Raw genomic sequence first — 15051 nt, 5'->3', positions numbered from 1 at the left:
ATGGCCTCTCTTCACTCAAAGTGCATTTTGAATAATACATCAGGGGAGCTCTAAGCTTCCATAGCTCAGAGGAACAAAATGAAAGGCTACTATTTATTGTTTCAAGTACTGACTTTTTATTTTCAACAGCTTATTTTACGAGAACTCATGCTTTATTAAAAAGAAGGTCTTTTTAGAAGCTTCTTTTTATAAAAAAGGTTTTTTTTTTAATACAAAAGAAGGTTATTTTTCCTAAAAAGAGAGTCTATGCTAATTTATATGGCTGCAGAATGTAGTTTTAACCTTTTTGTTCAAAATCCCAATAGCCACAAGGGTTCTTCTTGGCATGCTATTTTAGTTCTCCACAAATATCACATCAAGATAAGACAAATTGTTGCTGTGTCAGGAATTAACTCTATTCTTTAACTAACAAGAATTAGTTCTCAATTCCAGATTGTATATCTGAAGAAGATAAATGTTGATTTATTGTGTGTTTTTAGAGACCTTGCACTCCCTGATTCACGTGCAAATATACAAAAACGTTAAATCTCATGAGATTTAGAAGATATCCTGTTATTTTGCACTATGTATAACTTTTCATAATATTAAGACTGATTTATCAATCAGAAACAATAGAATAAAATATAAATTTCCAACATCATTAAGATTTGTTCACAAGGCAGTAGGTGAATTACAAAACTTATAGTCAAAGTTTATATTGTCAGGATAGAAACATAATAACTGGCTTCATACAAAAAAAATCCTTCTAACTCATAATGATAAAATGCTTTTCTTGTATTCTTGTTTTTTGTTTGTTTGTTTGTTTGTTTTTTTCTCCGGTACTGGGAACCGAATTTTCTTGTATTCTTAACATCTGGGAGAAATCTAGAGTCTAAGAATCCCCAAATTATTATTAAGACACTGGGATCACTCAAGATCGAAATATGGTAACATGAAATTCTTAAAAACTCTAAAATCTGGTCTATTCTCTGTAATGCTATCTGTAACTGTGTTAAAGAAAATTTAGCAGGTAATTATTGGGAAAAAATGAAAATCTTAGAATAATGCTAGGTATGAGCTAATAATTTATGTGAAGCAATAATAAATTATGTGTACTATGTACGGGATGTACATTGGAATTGTAGTCAGACAAAACAATTCAGAGAAAACTGCCACTTTAACAAAAACACTTTCAAAAATTGTAAATGACAAAATAAAACATGTACCTATCCTACAAGCCAGCAGTCTTACTATACAGCATGCCCTAAAAATGCTCTTGCACTTGTGTTCCAGAAGATAATCTATAATATTTTTTATACAAAATTGTTAAAAATAGCAATACATATATTTAAAGCAACCCAAATATCCGTAAGCAGTACAATGGACAAATAAGTTATGATATAGAGCAGAAGAAAAACCTCACAGTTATACACAAGAATGTACATGGATCTCTTAATCATGTGGATCAAGAAGAGACAGATCGCAGAATGCATGCATTCTAAGAATTCAAGATATACAGGGCACAAAATTGACAAACATAAACAATGAGTTTTAAGGTATATGTGAAGGTTATAAACCTGTAAAGAGAAGCAAGAGAATAATTATCATAAAATTTGTAGTGGTTAACATTCTGGAAGAGAGAGAGAGAATGAGATTAGAATAGAATAGAGAACATTTCTGGAACATATTTTGTTTTCTGACCTGGGTACACAAGTGTTGGTTGATAAGTATTCCTTGCACATATTTTTTACTCTACATTTGCACTCTATTTCACATTAAAACATAAAATCAAACATAATTAAAATAACAATGTTCGCTTATACCCACAAAGAAAGGCACTTGGCATTTGAATTTCTTATATCTGAATTCCCTCTACCCCTAAGGGGTAATAGGTGAAAGGGGGCATCATAACACATTCCTCCATTCTACTGCTTGTGGATATTTGGGTTGCTTTAAATATACGTACTGCTATTTTTAACAAAAATAGCAATAGTTTACAGCTGAAAGAACTGTGAGAAGTGGTCTCATTTCCAACAAGGAGGACTTGGTTCTGTGACTGAGTTTGCAAACTGCTAGGGAGGGGATAGAGTACAATTGGACAATAAACATCTTAAGTTTGACTCACATGTACTTATAATTGTTTAGTCTGATGGCAGCATCTGAAAGACAGTAGCTATCATGTGAAAATCCCGAATTTTAATTTCTCTTGAAAGATCAAGTCTGATAACACTGAACCTATATTTAAATGGAACATTACTCAGCATAAATCCCATCACTCCCACTGGTCCACACCCAAGTTACTCATTTATACAAATAGCCTGATTTCTACAGATGTTCATCTCCTAGTTTGAAGGCTTTGTATGTGGCTTCCAGTGGCCTATGAGAGACCAAGAATGCCTGCAGAGGCAGGACACTAAGTGTCATGGTCTGTGGAGTGGCAGTGAGCCTGGCCTGGATCTGGCATGGAAGATCTGGGTTAGCTCTCTCTTAGTTCTCACAGCAGTCAGGACAGGCACAATGTTGATACAGTGCCGGATTCAAGGCTATGTCTTCTTTCTTATTTTCTTATATGATAAAAATTCAGGATTCTGGTAAACACAAGAAGGAGTGGATGGCACAGGAAAGAGCTGCAAAAATGTATTTGGTATCTCATTGACTTTGTAAAGGTGTGTTGCTGCAGGATGGATCACCCAGATAGATTCTAGGTACTTGTGTACAATGAACAAAGAATTGCAAGTGCATAGTCAAATGGCAAGTGAAAAGCAACAATGTTTATTGAACATCATGGGAAGATGTGCTCAGAGCAAGTCCACATAAATAAAAAAAAAATGGCATAAACAGAAATATAGTCCTGGGATGACAGGAAAGTAAAAACCTAAGTATACTGGCTGGGGGTGGATTTTCTATTATATTTCCCCCTTTTTTAAATTTCCCCACCAAACATTTGCTGGGCATATTATATGTGACCTTCTGAGACAAAGCTCAACTAGAAGCAGTAACATTAGTGTTGTCAGTTATCCTAGGATGGAGCCCCCCAGCCAAGCTCCCCAAGATTGTGCTATTACAGGATTTTCCCCTAAGTTGTTTTTAGGAATTTAGGCCTGTCTGTGCTGTAACATTACTCCGGCAAGGGAGTGAGGGAGTTAATCTGATCTAAGAGAGTGTTCAGTGTGTCTTGGACACTCATCTAATCTTGGTCAAGTTTTTGATTGTTCTATTCTCTTGGGGCAACTGTCTATAGAGTTTAAGACTAAAAACACAACTAGCAGGGGACGGAGAAACAAAGACTGAGGCAATCTTCCTGAAAAGACACAAAAATCAAGGGGAATAGGTATGGAGCAATCCTGTGAACTGTGTCCTCAGGGTTCAGCCATATGCAGATTGGTTAGTGTCCATAGTGACCAGAGCAGGGCTTTGAATGTGTGGTCTTTTTGGAGTGACCTGTCTGGTTCAGGTAAGTTTTTCAGTGGATCTAAGGGTGGATTTCTGAAGCTTGTAGAAGTAGTTAATATGCACCTGGGATATGTGTGTGAGTTACAAGCTGTTTTTTAACTTTTCTAGAGACTTGTGGCCTGTATCCTGTATGTAGTTTTTATTTAATCTAGTTTTTTATTACCTCTGCTACAAATGCAGACCTGTTGTCATTGCCATTGATCAAGGGTAGGCCATACCTAGGGATGATTTTTTACAGCAAGACCCTACAAACTTGTATTGTCTTCTCAGTATAGGTAGGGAGTGGGAGGTCAGGGCCAGTCACAGACACTGAAGCCTGAGCTGGCTACAGGTGTATGGGTACCAGTGCAGTGGCTTTAGCTTGCAGAACATATGGTGGGGTCTGGTCTGGTGGCTGCAGTTGATGTTTTAATCAATCAGATCCCCAAAGAGGGCTTAGAAGTGCAGGTTTTGTGTCCTTGGTAGCAGATTTCCAAACAGCAACAGGAAGCAGTAGCAGGAGAGCTTTGGCCAAAATAGCTTTGTCCAAGGTGACTATAGCATATTTAGCCTGTCAAATTTTATTTCTAACAGAGCTACTTCCATCCATAAACAGGGTGTACTCAGCATCTGTAGTGGTCTATAGTTATTTAAGAGGTCCAGTACAGCATGTGACACCTGGAAAGTTAGGTCTCAGCCTAGGGTGAGTTTGTCATCTTTCTTGATCAGAAGCACTGTGACTGTTAGAGCTGGAGGCAAAGTGGGGAGACAGCCCTTAGTGACCAGAACCAAATATTTGCACAGGTAGGTCAATGGGTGTTCTAAGAACTGACAGTCTGAATAAGCACCATTGTTTTTGTGAACTCAAGGATCCAGATTCTATAGAAGCCAGCAGCTCCAAGAAATTTGCAGTTTCTTTTTTCTCACCAGTTTATACCAGATATTGTAGCAGAGCTTTTGTTGCTTTCCAGGAGGCATCTTAGGTGTCATCAATCAGAAGTGCAGTGATCTTCTCCGAAGAGGATAAAAAAGTTTTTGAACCTCTAGGAGGTTGAGGTCAGTTAAGCTTTGAGTCCAGAATTTGGGGTCTTTGTGAAGAGGGGTTGGCTGACAGGCACCAACCAAAGGTAGAAGAAGGCATTTTTTAAGGTCCAGGCAGCTGTACCAGCAGGATGTGGGTGGCAGAAGACTCAGTCAACATATATGGAGGGCAATCATGGTGGCTTTGGCAGTTCCGAGATTTTGAACTGGCTTTACAGGCAGGTAAGGTGTATTTCCACAATTTGACAGGCTATAAACATTTTGTGGTTTTGAAACCTCTAGATGTGTGGTTGAATTTCTAACTGAGCCTCTCATAGCATGGGGTAATTTTTGATGTAGGTGGGGGTTGCCCTGGGATGGAGTGTCACAATCAGAGGTAGGTGGTCCATGGGCCCAATCTCAGGGCCCAGGGGACACTGACAGAATTGTGGAGCTGGAAGGGACAGAGAAACAGGTTGTCTCAGAGTGGCCAAATCTGTTGTCAGAGCCTCCCTGAAAATGGTAGGAAAGTTCCCAAACCCTTGTGACAATTGAGTAACCATCCTAAAAGGTTGCATGGATTGGGAGCCATAAGGTGATGGCTGCATTATTGATGGCATAGAGATCTTGCCCAAGGTGAGTAACAGTCTACCAGGCCAATGCATAACTGGATGCCTGTTTGTGCTTCCCGTGACATCTGACAGCAGTGGAGTTTGCAGTGAGACAGCATGACTGATGGCCAGGCCCAGATGCAAGTTTTCAGTCTATCCTTCTGGGAGGAGAGTTTTAGAACTTCAGGACTGTAGTTTATCTGTCTCAGGCTGATGCACCCATCATCTTCCTCTCAGGGAACAATCAGAGTTGAAAGTGCAGGATTAAACAAGAGGGAAGCTGACTGGCTCATTGCAAAGGAGATGGCTGCTTCTAATTTGAAGAGGAGATCTCTTCCCAGAAGCAGTATAGATACTGACTTACACAGGAGATGTCCTCCTAGGCTGCAAGTTTGTGCCTGGCAGAAAGGGCGAGAGGCGAGAGTCCTAGTTTCCACAATGATGGTACTGTGGTCTCCTGGTGGTCCAGCTGAAGAAGGGAGCCTGGTCTGGCCTAGTCTGTACCCATCAGAGCAATGAAAGCATTGTCATCCGACCCAGGTTGAAACTTTTGAGAGTTCTTACCTTTTAATCTGAATGGGCATTTATTTTTTTAGTGTCCATAGTCCTTATAACTCATAGCCAGAGGGTATGGTCCTCAATCAGACTGGATTTTCCTTCAGATACCAGGTACTTTTGTGAGGTTTTTGGGTAACAGTGGTTACTGGGCTTTTTGTGCCCTTTTTGATGTCTTAGGAAGCACTTGACTAGGTTGTTTTTAGGTGAGGTGACCTTTGGGAAAGACCGTGATGGTAACTTCTTCATCAGGGCTGATAGTCCAATTTTTTTTTCAGTCAAAATGTGGAATTCAGAGGAATTTCTGACAGTCATCTCCAGTGGGTGTTAGATGATGCTGTGTGACCGAGACAGATATAGCCATGAAGCAGGAGGTTGTGGGGGAGGGCCTCTATGGCCAAATGCAGGTAATAGCTAGTTTGAACCAGTTCAACTGGCTGGAAGTAGATAAGTCAGGAGCAAGGACTGAAGCTATTGTTGTTGGCAGTAACTCTGGCAGCTGAAGAGGTGACAAGGTGGAATTCTCAGGAAAAATGGGCTTCTTTTTTCTTTTTTTTTTTTTTTGAGACACATGGGGTAGTTTGGTTTTATTTTTAACCCCATTTCATTTTTAACTGTCCTTTTCCTGCAGGCAGGGACTGTGGGTTTTAATAAGTTGATTCTCATCTCTGACTTCCTATGGGTGTGTTGTGTACCCTTGAATGATGGTGTAACATACAAAGGGTGGGTGCCCCTCAGAGGGAGACCATTCAGATGCCTGCCTGGCCAAGCCCCTCATGGGGATTTAGGTGTAACTTAGCTAAAGAGGGTGAGAGGTCTCTGTTATACCATATGTTGATTGCCACAGAACCACACATGAGGGCCCAATCAGCCACCAAGACCAGTGCTTCCCAGTCTTGGTGCACAGATGGAGCAGACTATTGCTTACACTGTCTGGTCCATTCACTCACATATTCATTCAGCAGGCACTTAGAGGTTAAACATTCCAATCTTCTTCCATTGAGGGTCGTCCTGACTAACAGGAGTTGATCAGACTCCCCTTTGCTCTAGGGGAGCAAGACTGACAGACAGACTGATTAGGGTGCCCTCAGTGGTCTTAAAAATCAGGCAGACATACAGACAGACCTACAGACTGTGTCCTCCTCCCTTTGGGATCCAATGTGAGCCATTCAAGTGGGGAGCCAGGAATCATCCTCCAGACCTCTGAGGGGACTCAAGCAATCTCGAAGGCATGCTTTCCCTTCAGGACCTGAAGAGGTCCTTGTTCTGAGCACAAGGGCCATGACCAGTCCTCAGAGATGTCAGCACCATTGGTCTTCCTCGCCAATGCACCAGATGCAATGGCAAGCAGAAATACTGAAATGATACACAGGATGTAGAGGTGGTTTTATTTACATTGACAGGCACTGATTGGGATCATCCCCAGAATATTATGTCCTGATCTCTTCTAGTCTAGGGCTTAAAAGGGATAAGCAAGCAGGAAGTACAGAGGCAGAGCAGCTTGTCAATTGGGGATGAGTTTATACAACGTGCATCACAGTGACCAGCCAGAGACAGGAGACAGGAGCAACTGGAACTGGAATAGGAACTATTTCCTGGGAAAATAACAAACTGAAGTATACTGGCTGGGGATGCCATTTTCTGTTACAATACAAGTGTTTCTAGTTTCTTTTCCTACTCAGAAAATTGAATCTTGTGTGTGGTAGTTCATCTCCTTACTCTTTCCCACTTTCAGTTTATCACTACCAGGAGTTCCTGTACCGCAGATTCCAGAGCAGAATCAGAAATGAACAGGAAAATATGCCAAAGAACAGGAGAAGGGGCAAGGAAAATAAATTGAGTCTCATAATGGAGAATTTGGAAAAGGAGGAGAGAGAAAAGGTAACTGCGAGAAGGAGGCTGGGATGGTGCCTAATGGGTGAATCTGCCTGGAAGCCAAGTGATAAGCAAATCACATGTGGAGGACAAAAAGATGAGCCCAAAGGTTGCTCTGATTAGTAAGTAGAAAGAGTCTACTTCATATATAAGATTTGCTTAATACTTGTGACCATTAAATGTCAGAATGGCTATGTGATGGAGTGGGAGTTGGGGAGGACACAAAGATTGAATCATAACTCTTTAATTAAATGTGATTCTCATGCTATAGAAACAGAACACTGAGGATCTGATATTCATAATAGCAACCCCCTAGTGTGTAACCTAACAGATCAGAAAATTTTCCCAGAGTGAAGGAGCTGTCAATGGAAAAGAAGGGAATGGTCCACTCTAAAGCTGAGCAAAGAAGAAAGTCCAGGGAATACTTAGATAGGCAGTGAATAATCAGGCAAAGCCCAATCCAAAGTGATGAAGTGGAGCAGGGAAATGAACAGTGATTGCCAAAGCAGAGGCCAAGGGTTCTTTTCCTGGAGCCTATACTGCCTGTAGGAATGGGAGGAAAGGAAATCAGATGCAGGCAGGTAATCCCTGACCTTAATTTCTGCTGGAGGCACCAAGTTTTGTTCGAGTTTGAGGAGAATATTTGATTAAACACTTTCCGTTTGCCAAGCCTAATCATGCTGATTGGTGGAGGCTCATTTATTTAGAATATAGTTTTGACTTTTATGATTGCTATGCTGTCAATCATCTACACTAAGTATTGAAATTCAAATATATTTAAATTAACTCATTTAAACTTAACACATGTTTGCATAATGCCAATTGTTTGTATAGTACTCTTGGAATTTTGCCAGTTGTGCCAATGGTGTCCTTTATAGTATTTTTCCTGTATGTGGGATCACACATTGCATGTAGATAGCAAGTGTTTTTAGTCCTCTTTTTATATGAGACAGTCATTCTGCTTTCTTTTGTCTTTCCTATCACTAATATTTTTGAAAAACATAAGCCAGTTTTTGCAAAGAACATTCTTCATTGCACCTAATAAATAGCCTATATATAATCTTTTCAATCCTACAACAGAGGGTGAGATAGAGAGAGAAAAGAATCTTAATGCTGAAGAGACCTCTAAAAGTGTCCCATGTGGCTTAATTTTAAAGATGAGAAAACTGCATTCTGCAAATTAATTCAAAATTAATTCAAAAATAGCAATGCAGTCATTAAGTTTTCAGGAGAAATTTGGTGTATACAGCACAAGCTATAGCATATTCAGAAGATGCCATGAAGGAAACAGGCTTTCCCTGGAGGAATCAGGAGTCTGCACACTGGCTAGGAAACAGTGTCAGATACCTTATTCACAGGGTGCCTCCTGGTGGTGGGTTAAATTTTCCAGAAATGCCCACACTCCTAGCTCCTAGAAACTGCCACTTCATTACCAAGATGAGGAGGAGTCCAAGTCCCTTCCTCTTTGAACTGGGCCAAGCTTCTGTTTCCATAAATAAAATACAGTGATACTTCCCTTGTCCAACAGCTCCAAGCTTGAATTCCCACTCATTGAACAGTAAAGTTTGAAAAATATCTGCTCAGTGCTCATAGCTTTTCTTGATAGTTGAACAAAAACCCAACTTGAAAAAAATCTTTATGGGTCAAGAGTGAGTCAAGGGTTGCATCTTGCTATGCACACAGTAAGGTGATGCTTCAGCCTAAGCACCACTCTCACACAGATCACATATAGTACTTGTCTTAGTGCATTAAAATGTTCATCAATGTGCTTTATTTTGCATTTTATTCACATAAAATATCATAGCCATGGCTCCAAAGAAAGTCAGTGACAGCAGCAGTAAAGCTCAAAGGAAAACTGAGAACCACGATAGAGTTAAAGAAAGAAATCAACTGTGGGAGGGGCCTTGGATATGGGAAGACTTGGTGAGCTGCCTGGGGACCCGGATCCCCTGGGCCCGGCCCCTGCCACCACTGCAGGAGGGGCCTTGGACTCAGCAAGCCTTGCTGAGCTGCCTGGGGACCCAGATCCTTTAGCCCCACCTCCTGCTGTCACCTTCCAGAGGGGCTTTGGACTTGGAAAGCCTTGGTGAGATGCCTGGGACCCCAGATCCTCTGGCCCCACATGTGTTGCCACTGATGGAGGGCCTTTGAACTTGGGAAGCCTGGGTGAGCTGTTTGGGTGCCCAGGTTCTCTGGATCTGCCCCCTGCCACCATCGCAGAAACAAACCTGAATCCCCAGAAACCTAGGGAGATTTGAAAATTACAAAAAAAAAAGAAGTGAAATGCAATCTCAGCCAAACACCCCACCCAGAACAGTCCAGGAAACATCAACATGGAAGAACATGGAAGTCACACACCTGAGATCTCTGAAATGATAGCAACTGAAGTAAAGAACCAACTACATCAGGCTATAGGGGAAATCAGATCAGAAATAATTGCTCAGGTACAAAAAGAAATGACAACCATAATGAAAGAATTGCTGGGCATATCAAAAGGAGACATAGATAAAAAAAATAGAGGAGCACAAAAAAATGATGGAAATCTTGAATGAACAGTATAGGAAAGAATTAGAATGCATGAAACAGATTCAAAGAGACATTCAGGAAATAAAAAATTCCACTGAAAGCTGGAAGAACCACTTGAATGAAAGAGAAGATAGACTCTCAGACCTTGAAGACAGCATTGCAGCTAGTGATAGGGAAAGAAAAGATCTCTTAAAAATAACAAAGGAACACCAAATAACAATTCAACAGCTGCAAGATGAAGCAAAGAAAAACAATATAGGCTGATATGTGTCAATGAAAGAGCAGAAGACAGCATGAATGACATAAAAAGACTATTTGCAGCAGTAATAGAAAATTTCCCAAGCACAGGATAAGAACTGTATATACACATAAGTGATGCATATAGAACCCCAATTAGCCATAACCAAAATAAATCTACACCCAGACATGTAATAATCAAGATTCCAGAAATTGAGCAAAAGAACAGGATATTAAAAGCTGTTAGAGAAAAGAAACAGATCACCTGTGAAGGAAAACCCATCACAGTCATGGCAGACTTCTCAACACAAACCATCAAGTCAAGAAGAGGTTGGAGTGAAGTATTTCAGGTCCTGAAAGAAAACAACTTCCAACCTAGATTGCTATAACAAGTAAAGATATTTTTCAAAATTGATGGAGAAATAAGATACTTCCATGACAAAGATTAACTGAAGAAATTCATGAGCATCAAACCAATCCTACAAAGAGTTCTGAAAGATATTCTACAAAGAGATAAAAATGACTACAACCTCAAGACAAACAATAGAAAAGAACTACCTAGCAAGAATGACTGATTTGAAAACAACAATATGCAGTATAAGGGCCATTGTTGAACTCCTACCATTTTGTATGGTGAAGCTCTGCATCATTTCCAATTTTTTTTGTTTGTTTCTTTTGTTCTTTTGTTTTGTTTTGTTTTGTTTTTACTTGTTACTGTTTTTGACTGTTTGATCAATCTTGAATTCCTATGTCTGGTGGACTCAGCAACTTGGTTGAAGTTAACAGTATGTAATGTAGCAACCATTGTGAATTCCCATCATTTTGTTTTGAGGTCATGTATCATTTCTGTTGTTTTTGTGTTGTTTTGAGTTTGCCTTTATTGTTGTTTTGTCAGTTTTTTAATTTTTAGAATAAAAAAGAAGGTTAAAAAAAGAAAGAAATCATTGCAAAATGTGTTAAAGTTCTGGAAAAATGAATTTACAAGTGTAATTTTTGGGCCTCAGAACCAATTACTTTGTTTTCCATTATTTTTTATAGGAAAAATATGTTTTGTCCTCAAACTTTGTGGTGTTTGAACACGGATTCAGAATGAATTGAGTTCAACAACGAGGTATCACAATACAGTGTAAATGATACCAAGCAGCCAATGAAACTAGGTTAGAAACAGCCATCAACTTCGTCTGGTTCTCTTGAATCTCATGCTTTGTGGACACCCAAGGAGCCCCTGCTGCAGAATTAAAACACCAACTTCAGGACTGGCTGAGTTCCTTAGGACACCCAGCACGAGCATCGCAGTCACGTGACAAATCTTGAAGGTAGGTCTTCAAGCCCTACTCAAACAGTCCCAGGTAATATTTTGTGGAGAAGAGAGTATCTGTTCCACTGAGCTCAAAGTTGAGGATGTGTGAGAAGAAACAAAATAAAACAAGTGATCGCATTTGTTTTCAGCCTCCAAGTTTTGGGTGTGATTTCTTGCTACCCAGTTGTAGGTAACCAGAATGAAATGCACTGCAGAAATGTCAAGAGAGGAAGAGCCAAGGAATCAGGAGCAAGGTGCTCACAATCCTTTCAGCTAATAACCACAACAATAAACATCCAGTTCAAGGATTCTGCTCAAGTACCTGATCAGAAGTAGGAACAGGCTCTTCTTATCTCTGAACCACATAGGCAAGATGCAGAAGTCACACCTGAAAGGCTTTAGCTTTGAAACCTGTCATGCCAGGCTCAAAGCACTGGCTTGAAAAACTGGGCTGGTTAGCCCTTCCACCTCCTGCACTCTTTCCTAGTCCCTGACACTTAACATGACGCCTCACTTTCTGTACTTTTCTAGTTTATAGTGACAGTCTTATGGCCACTTTGCCTCACCTCGAGAGTTCAACTCCAGCTCATTAAAACTCGGCCTTGAAGATGTAAAACCCTCACTAGGAACCTCTACACTGCAGACTGAAACCTAACAGAGGTGAACACAGCCATAATGCCCAATCTCAACCCTACTTCACAAAAAACCCAAGTCCTGAGACTTTCTAGCAAAATAAGACCTACCATGTGATATAGTTCCCAAGTGCAAGCTAAGGTTGCTCCCACTAGTTGATAGTGGTCCCATAAGAGTCATGGAAAGAGCTCTCAATCTTCTCTAAAATTTATTACCACTCTTTTCCCTTCCTCAAGTGCATCTAGGGAATAGTTTGAAGAGTTAATTGCAATTGATAAGCTGTAATTAGGGACTTATGTTTTCCCTGGAGTTTACAGCCAATAGCTACAGAATCTTATTAGAGAATTTAATGTATTTCCCTTTATATTTTCACTTACTAGAGGCAAAACTGGAACAGTGATGAAAGGCTTTTTAAAGAAATGAAGAAAGCTAGGTAAATTATCATTTTTAAAGCTTCATTATAAAAAGAGAAGGCTCTCTTAATGCAATCTTTTCCAACTAAATTAGTAAATATGACTCTCTGCACTTTTAAAAAACACTATTCTTATTTAAAAATAAATTAACACTCAAAAGAATATTCCAGCTTCCAGTGAAATCACTTCATCATGGATTTTAAAAAATATAATGTTGACTGTAGAGGAAAACAGGATAAGGATTATTCTGATTAAGAAACAACTTGAAAATCAATTGTATTAATGTCTGATTATATTAAAAAGGATATTTCACCTAGTTCCTTTGGTCTGATAATTTACATTAAAGATACAGTACTAAAATACATCCCTATCATGTCAAAATGACTAAAATTCCCCAAATTATGATTCATCAATAATAAATAAAACTTTTTTGTTTTTGTTTTTGGTACTGGGAATCAAACTCAGGACCTTACATTTGTCAGGCAGGCACTTGTGGCCCTGAGCTATATCCCCAGCCCTTTTTTGCATTTGAGATTAACCTGTTGATACAATGTTACCCCTTGAAAGAATATCACCAGTTATGATCAGTTATTAAGGTTTTATCTTGGACCTTTTGAACTAAAAAATTGATGCCTTGTAAAGTGAATGCAAATGACTCAGGAGAATGAGGGTGCAGGACAAATATGTTTTGAAACAAAAAGAGGTTTAATAGCTTTTCAGGATATTTGGTCTTTGTGGAATGAATACATGGATAAAGCTGAAGCTGAAAATGAAGGTATCTCCCATGATTTTCCAGGCCTGTCCCTCGGGTTTGGCAGTAGAATCCAGAGTAAACAAGATTATAAATTACTTAAAAATAACTCCTGGGTAAAATGTAATGGCAGTTTACCTCCTCTGTACTCTATGAGAGTCTATCCACACTTCTTTCCTTAGTAGACTTGTAGCTGTTTTTCAAACTTTAGCTTTTTACACCTTACCTCATCTGTAAGGCCTTCCAGGAATCTCCCAACCTCTGCAGGACTAGTTATTTATCCTATCTGCTTTAATCTCACAGCATTTTGTGTAGATCTCCATTTTAAGCATATAACTGCTTATTAGAACATGGGCCTTTAGAATTTCAGTGGTGCCAAACACTACAAGGATGTCTACAGATAAATAGTTAAAGAAGAATTGTGGCACTTATAATATTGATGTAGTAGAATTCTTTTCCAGTCCAGATGCAGTGCATAAGTTATTCTTCCTCTAATATCTTCAGGAGCATTCAAAATGAAAGGTAGAAAATATGTGCAATATACAAATCAAGAAACTTTTCTCAGTAATGTGTATACATAGGCATGTAGTTTGCATATTTAACAAAGCAAAGTTCCTAAGAAATAAATTTTTTTAATTTTAAAAATAAAAGGAGGAAAACATTAACAGACAGACAACCTTTTACAAAATAGCAAAAGAACAGTACAGACAATACAGAGCTACAAACAAAGTGGTAGGAAATTAACAATGCTTGTTGTATTACATATTGATATCTTCAAAGTGGTTTCTCATGAAAACAGATAGAGACATGCAATATTGATCAATCAAGGACTCATTGACAGTTTCTTTCAGCAAAGAAATAGAAGACAGTAGAACAACTATGTTAACTATCCTGTATATACATACATACAAAATTTTTCCTTCTTTCCCTTCTCTTTTCCCCCATCCCAACTGCCCTTTGCCTTTGAGTGTTTTCCTATCATTTCACAATGTCTGTCATATCTCCTAGTTTAAATTAACTCTTTGAGGTTTTACACTAGTGAGACAATGCCGTGCTTGCACATGAAGTTCTGATTTATTTCATTTATGAGTATGGTCTCTAGTTGTGACCATTTACCTATAAAGGCCTCGAGTTTATCTTTCTTTATAGCTGAGGAATATTCCATTATATAAAAGTACCAAAATTTTCTTATCCAATCCTTGGTGGATGAACATTTGTTCCACAACTGAGCAATTACAAATTGTGCTGCTATGAACATAGGTGCACATATGTCGCTGTGATATGATGTTTTTAGATCTTCTGGGAAAATACCCAGAAGGGGAATAACTGGGTTGAATGGGACCTCTAGTCCTAGTTTGCTGAGGAATCTCCAAACTGATTTCCACAGTAGTTTCACCAGTCTGCATTCCCTCTAGCAGTGGAGAAGGGTTCCTATTGCACCACAGCCTTGCCAGCATTTGTTATTGGTTGATTTCTTAATGCTAGCCATTCTTACTTCAGTAAGGTGGAATCTCAATGTTGTTTTAAGTTGCATTTCTCGAATGACTAGTGATGTTGAACATTTTCTCATATATTTATTTTCCATTTGTATTTCCTTATCTGAGAAGTGTGTATTCATCTCAGCTCCTCATTTTTGGACTGGGTCTTTGAATTGGCGGGGGCTAATATTTTAAAATTCTTTATATGTTCTAGATAGAAGCCCTTTGTCTGAGGGACAGT

General features: G+C 39.2%; 1 long non-coding RNA gene across 2 annotated transcripts in view; it reads left to right on the top strand.

The window, feature by feature from the left end:
• LOC102024900 overlaps positions 1-15051 on the top strand; it is a 51645-nt gene that overhangs the window by 11473 nt on the left and 25121 nt on the right. For both annotated transcript variants that reach the window (XR_260346.2, XR_001233287.1), the window contains exons 3-4: positions 7333-7478; positions 11274-11551. This is a non-coding gene — a long non-coding RNA (uncharacterized LOC102024900). The remainder of the gene's footprint in view (positions 1-7332; positions 7479-11273; positions 11552-15051) is intronic.

The sequence above is a fragment of the Chinchilla lanigera genome, unplaced genomic scaffold (assembly GCF_000276665.1).
Source record: "Chinchilla lanigera isolate Chin_1 unplaced genomic scaffold, ChiLan1.0 scaffold00015, whole genome shotgun sequence".
Taxonomy (NCBI): domain Eukaryota; kingdom Metazoa; phylum Chordata; class Mammalia; order Rodentia; family Chinchillidae; genus Chinchilla; species Chinchilla lanigera.
This window is presented reverse-complemented; position numbering and strand designations above follow the sequence as displayed.